Consider the following 6,127-nt stretch of genomic DNA (forward strand, 5'->3'; position numbering starts at 1 on the left):
TCCTTCCTTCCTTCCTTCCTTCCTTCCTTCCTTCCTTCCTTCCTTCCTTCCTTCCCTCCTTCTTTCTTTCTCTTTCCTCCCTCCCTCCCTCCCTCTCTTCCTTCCTTTCTTCCTTTTTTTTTCTGAGACAGGGTCCCACTCTGTCAATCAGTCTGGAGTGCAGTGGTGCCATTTCGGCTTACTGCAACCTCCACCCCCTGAGGTCAAGCAATCCTCCTGCTGCATCTTCCCTAGTAACTGGGACTACAGTTGTGTACCACCATATTCAACTAATTTTTGTGTTTTTTTTTTGTAAAGATGGGGTTTTGCCATGTTTACCAGGCTCATCTCAGACTCCTGGACTCAAGTGATACACCTGCCTCAGCCTCCCTCCTCCTCATGCCTGGCCTATTTTTAGTTTTGTAATGAACCTCCAAACTGTTCTCCATAGTGGTTGTATTAATTTACATTCTCGCCAACAATGTAAGAGGGTTCCCTTTTCTCCACATTCTTACCAGTCTTTGTTATTGCCTGGCTTTGCATAAAAGCCTTTTAAACTGGGGTGAGATTACATCTTACTGTAGTTTTGACTTGCATTTCTCTAATGATCAAAGATGTAGAGCACCTTTTTATATACCTGATTGCCATTTATAAGTATTTTTTGAGAAATATCTAGTCAGGTCTTTTGCCCAGTTTTAAATCTGATTATTAGATTTTTTTTTTCCTGTAGAGTTGTTTTGAGTTCCATATACTGGTTATTAATCCATTGTTAGATGAGTAGTTTGCATATATTTTCTCACACTGTGGGTTGTCTCTTCACTTTTTTGATTGTTTCTTTTGCTGTGCAGAAGCTTTTAAACTTGATGTGATCCCATTTGTCCATGTTTGGTTTGGTTGCCTGTGCTTGTGCTTAATCAAGAAATCTGCCCAGTTTGACATCCTGGAGAGTTTCCTCAGTGTTTTCTTGTAGTAATTTCATAGTTTGAGGTCTCAGATTTAAGTCTTCAATCCATTTTGATTTGATTTCTGTAGATGGCGAGAGATAGGGATCTAGTTTTATTCTTTTGCATATGGATATCCTGTTTTCCCAGCACCATTTATTAAAGAGATTGTACCTTCCCCAATGTACATTTTTGGCACCTTTGTCAAAAAAGAGTTTATTGTAGATGTATGGATTTATCTCTGAGATCTTTATTCTGTTCCACTGATCTATGTGTCTATTTTTATGCCAGTACTATGTTGTTTTGGTTACTATAGCTCTGTAGGATTATTTAAAGGCAGGTGATATGATTCCTCCACTATTTTTTTTTTTTTTTTTTTTTTTTGCTTACAATAGCTTTGTCTATTCCAAGTCTTTTGTGGTTCCATGTAAATTTTAGGATTGTTTATTCTATTTCTGTGAGGAAGGTCATTGGTATTTTGATAGAGATTACATTAAATCTGTAGATTGCTTTGAGTAATATGGACATTTTAATGATTTTGATTCTTCCAATATGTGAACATGAAATATCTTTCCATTTTCTTGGTTTATTCTTCAATTTTTTGCATTAATGTCTTATAGTTTTCATTGTATAAGTCTTTCACTTTTTTTGTTAATTCCTAGGTATTTATTTGTAGCTATTGTAAATGGAACAGCTTTCTTGATTTCTTTTTCAGATTGTTCAATGTTGGCATATAGAAATGCTGCTGCTGATTTTGTATTTTGATTTTATAACCTCTAATACTTAATTTGTTTATCAGTTTTAATAGTTTTTTGGTAAAGTCTTTGGTTTCTCTAAATATAAGATTGTAGTATCTGCATGCAAGGATCATTTGAACTCTTGATTTGCAATTTGGATCCCCTTCATTTCTTTCTTATGTGATTGCTCTGGGTAGGACTTCCAATACAACAATGAAAAAAAGTCATGAAAGTGAGCATCCTTGTCATGTTCTTGATCTTAGAGGAAAGCTTTCAGTTTTTCCCCATTCAGTATGATTCTAGCTATGGGTTTGTTACATATGGCTTTTATTGTGTTGAGGTATGTTCCTTTTATTTCCAATTTTTTTGAGGGTTTTTTTTTTTTATCATGAAGGGACATTGAATTTTATCAAATGCTTTTTCAGCATCAGTTGAAATGATTATATATTTTTTGTCCTTCATTTTGCTGATACACTGTAACACATTAATTGATATACATACGTTGAACTATCCTTGCATTCCTTGGCAAACTTTATTTGGCCAAAATGAATGATCTTTTTAATGTTTTGTCAGTTTTGGTTTCTTAGTATTTTGTTGAGGATTTTTGCATCAATATTTACTAGTGATATTGGCCTGTAGTTTTCTTTTCTTTGACGTGGTGTTGTCTGGTTTTGGTAACAGGATAATAATGGCCTCATAGAATGAGTTTGGAAGTAGTCTTTCCTCTTCCATTTTTCAGAATAGTTTGAGTAAGATTAGTATTAGTTCTTTAAATGTTAGGTAGAATTTAGCAATGAAACTGTAAAATCCAGGGCTTTTATTCACTGGGAGTCTTTTTATTATGACTTTGATCTCATTACTTGTTAATGGTCTGTTCAGGTTTTAGATTTCTTCACAGTTAAGTCTTTGTAGGTTGTATATGTCTAGGAATTTATCCATTTCTTCTAGGTTTTTCAATTTATTGGCATATAATTGCTTATAGTAGCCACGTATGATCCTTTGAATTTTTGTGGTATTGGTTGTAATGTCTCCTTTTTCATCTCTGATTTTATTTATTTGGGTCTTGTCTCTTTTTTTCTTGGTTAGTCTGAGTAAGGCTTTCTTGATTTTGTTTATTTTTTCAAAAAAATAGGCCAGGAGCGGTGGCTGATGCCTGTAATCCCAGCACTTTGGGTGGCCAAGGTAGGCAGATGACCTGAGGTCAGGAGTTTGAGACCAGCCTGGCCAACATGGTGAAACCCCATCTCCACTAAACATACAAAAAATAGCTGGGTGTGGTGGTGCACTCCTGTAGTCCCAGCTACTTATGAGGCCGAGGCAGGAGAATCACTTGAACCTGGGAGGTGGAGGTTGCAGTGAGCCGAGATCCTGCCACTGCACCCCAGCCTGGGCAACAGAGCAAGTCTCCATCTTAAAAAAAAAAAAAAAAAAAAATCAAATGACTTTCTTCATTGATTTTTTTGTACTGTTTTCTTCACTTCAAATTCATTAATTTCTGCTCATAGCTTTATTATTTCTTTTCTACTAATTTGTGTTTGCTTTCACTTTTCTAGTTTTTTAAGGTGCATTATTAGCTTGTTGATTGAAAATTTTTCTTCTTTTTTGACATAAGCACTTATAGCTGTAAACTTCCCTCTTAGTACTGCTTTCTCTATATCCCACAGATTTTGGCATGTTGTGTGTCTCTCATTTGTTTCAAGAAACTTTTCAGTTTCCTTCTTAATTTTGTCATAGACCCACTGGTAATTCAGGAACATATTGCTTAATTTCCATGTATTTGTATAGTTTCCAAAACTCCTCTGGTTATTGATTTTTAGTTTTATTCTATCATAGTCAGAGAAGATGCTTGCTGTTATTTCAATTTTTTGACTGTTTTAAGATGTGTTTTGTGTTGTAACGTATGGTCTATCTTTGAGAATTATCCATGTGCTGAGAAAAAGAATGTGTATTCTGTAGTCATTGGATGAAATGTTCTGTAAATATCTGTTGGGTGCATTTGTTCTAGAGTGCAAATTAAGTCCAATGTTTTCTTCTTGATATCTTTCTGGAAGATCTGTGCAATGCTGAAAGTGGGGTGTTGAAGTCTCCAGTTAATACTGAATTTGAGTCTCTCCCTCTCTTTAGCTCTAATAATATTTGTTTTACATATGTTGGTGCTCCAGTGTTGGGTGCATATATATTTAAAATTGTTTTACCTTCTTGCTGAATTGACCCCTTTATCATTATATAGTGATCTTCTTTGTCTCTTATAGTTTTATCCTGACATCTATTTTGTTTTATGTAAGTATAGTAACTTCTGTTCTTTTTTTTGTTTTCCATTGGCATGGAATACCTTTTTCTATCCCTTAGTTTTTTAGTCTACATGTGTCTTTATAGGTGAAGTGTGTTTCTTGTAGGCAACAGATTAATGGTCTTATTTTTCTATTCAGTTAACCAGTCTATGTCTTTTTTTTTGTTTGTTTAATGGAGTCTCATTCTGCCACCCAGGCTAAAGTGCAGTGGCATGATCTTGGCCCACTGCAACCTCCACTTCCCAGGTTCAAGCGATCCTCCTGCCTTAACCTCCTGAGTAACTGAGACTATAGACATGTGCCCCCACACCTGGCTAGTTTTTATGTTTTTAGTAGTGGTGAGGTTTCACCAGGTTTGCCAGGCTGGTCTTGAACTCCTGACTTCAAGTGATCTGCCCTTGTCAGCCTCCCAAACTGATGGGATTATAGGCGTGAGCCACCCAGCCTGGCCTCAGGCTATGTCTTTTGATTGAAGACTTTAGTTCATTTACAATCAATGTTATTATTAATAAGCAAGGTCTTACTCTTGCCATTTCATTATTTGTTTTCTGGCCTTTGCTTTCTTCTTTCCTTTTTTCTTGTCTTCCTTTTAGTGAAGGTGATTTTTTCTGGTGGTATGATTTAATATCTTGCTTTTTATTTTTTCTGTATCTGTTGCAAGTTTTTTTTTTTTATTATTATACTTTAAGTTCTAGGGTACATGTGCACAACATGCAGGTTTGTTACATATGTATACATATGCCATGTTGGTGTGCTGCACCCATTAACTTGTCATTTACATTAGGTATATCTCCTAATGCTATCCTTCTCCCCTCGCCCCTCCCCACAATAGGACCCAGTGTGTGATATTCCCCTTCCTGTGTCCAAGTGATCTCATTGTTCAATTTCCACCTATGAATGAGAACATGCGGTATTTGATTTTCTGTTCTTGCGATAGTTTTCTGAGAATGATGGTTTCCAGCTGCATCCGTGTGCCTACAAAGGACACAAACTCATCCTTTTTAATGGCTGCATAGTATTCCATGGTGTATATGTGCCACATTTTCTTAATCCAGTCTGTCACTGATGGACGTTTGGGTTGATTCCAAGTCTTTCCTATTGTGAAGTAGTGCTGCAATAAACATACGTTTGCATGTGTCTTTATAGCAGCATGACTTATAATCCTTTGGGTATATCCCCAGTGATGGGATGGCTGGGTCAAATGGTATTTCTAGTTCTAGATCCTTGAGGAATTGCCACACTGTTTTCTACAATGGTTGAACTAGTTTACATTCCCACCAACAGTGTAAAACTGTTCCTATTTCACTACAGCCTCTCCAACACCTGTAGTTTTCTGATTTTTTAATGGTTGCCATTCTAGCTGGTGTGAGATGGTGTCTCACTGTGGTTTTGATTTGCATTTGTCTGATGGCGAGTGATGATGAGCATTTTTTCATGAGTCTGTTGGCTGTATGAATGTCTTCTTTTGAGAAGTGTCAGTTCATATCCTTTGGCCACTTTTTGATGGGGTTGTTTGTTTTTTTCTTGTAAATTTGATTGAGTTCTTTATAGGTTCTGGAAATTAGCCCTTTGTCAGATGAGCAGATTGCAAAAATTTTCTCCCATTCTGTAGGTTGCCTGTTCACTCTGATGGTAGTTTCTTTTGCTGTGCAGAAGCTCTTTAGTTTAATTAGATCCCATTTGTCAATTTTGGCTTTTGTTGCTGTTGCTTTTGATGTTTTAGGCATGATGTCCTTGCCCATGCCTATGTCCTGAATGGTATTCCCTAGGTTTTCTTCTAGAGTTTTTTATGGTTTTAGGTCTAACATTTAAGTCTTTAATCCATCTTGGATTAATTTTCGTATAAGGAGTAAGGAAAGGATCCAGTTTCAGTTTTCTACTTATGGCTAGCCAATTTTCCCAGCACCATTTATTAAATAGGGAATCCTTTCTCCATTTCTTGTTTTTGTCAGGTTTGTCAAAGATCAGATGGCTGTAGATGTGTGGTATTATTTCTGAGGGCTCTGTTCTGTTCCATTGGTCTATATCTCTGTTTTGGTACCAGTACCATGCTGCTTTGGTTACTGTAGCCTTGTAGTATAGTTTGAAGTCAGGTAGCATGATGCCTCCAGTTTTGTTCTTTTGGCTTAGTTCTGTCTTGGCAATGCGGGGTCTTTTTTGGTTCCATATGAACTTTAAA

This window comes from Piliocolobus tephrosceles, chromosome 6 (assembly GCF_002776525.5).
Source record: "Piliocolobus tephrosceles isolate RC106 chromosome 6, ASM277652v3, whole genome shotgun sequence".
NCBI classification, from domain to species: domain Eukaryota; kingdom Metazoa; phylum Chordata; class Mammalia; order Primates; family Cercopithecidae; genus Piliocolobus; species Piliocolobus tephrosceles.